This window comes from Malurus melanocephalus, unplaced genomic scaffold (assembly GCF_030028575.1).
Source record: "Malurus melanocephalus ecotype Western Australia unplaced genomic scaffold, MMel_1.1 scaffold_208, whole genome shotgun sequence".
NCBI lineage: Eukaryota > Metazoa > Chordata > Aves > Passeriformes > Maluridae > Malurus > Malurus melanocephalus.
In genome coordinates, this window is record NW_026623440.1 from 1,158,467 (window position 1) to 1,159,152 (window position 686).

A 686-nucleotide genomic window follows, 5' to 3' on the forward strand; every position below is an offset into this window, starting at 1 on the left:
TAGCTATCTCCAGAAACACCTACACATTTGATTAATTAAACATCGGAGATACAAATGATCTTACCTGAACTGTGCATTTACCACCCTACCCTCGTTCAGAGGAACCCTCCCGCCACAGCAGCAGCGTAAACCCCGGGAAGTCACGGACTCCTGCGGGATGCGGGAAGCCAGCCACGAGCCAGAGCAGCGGAGGAGCCCCCCGGTCCCACGTTACCGGGCTACCCCGGGGTCACTGTCCGGCCAACAGCACCGAGCSGGGCCGGCCGCGCCCGCCCTCCCTCCCCCGGCACTCCGCAAACCCGGGGCTGCCCCGCTTGCTGCGGAGGGAGCGCTGCGGGAAAGGAAACGCCGGCTCGGGCATCACCGCGGGAACGTGGAACCCTCAGCCCCAAAACACACCCACAGCTCGCGCTGCTTTTGTGCCGGAGGAAGCTCCGTCAACCCCTCCCGCTCCCCCTCGCAGCCGCCGGGCACGGCACCCGAGAGACGAGGCACCGGCCCTCCCGGCCGCGGGCGGGGCTGATCCCGAGCGGCTCCGGACCGGACCGGCCCGCACACCGCGCACCGAGCACCGCCCGCCGCCTCCTCGGCCTCCCCGCTCCCACAGCGCCTGCGCGCGGCCGGCGGCGGCGGCACGTGAGCGTGTTGTGGGCACGTGACCCCGCGCGCCGCTCGGGCCCCGCCCC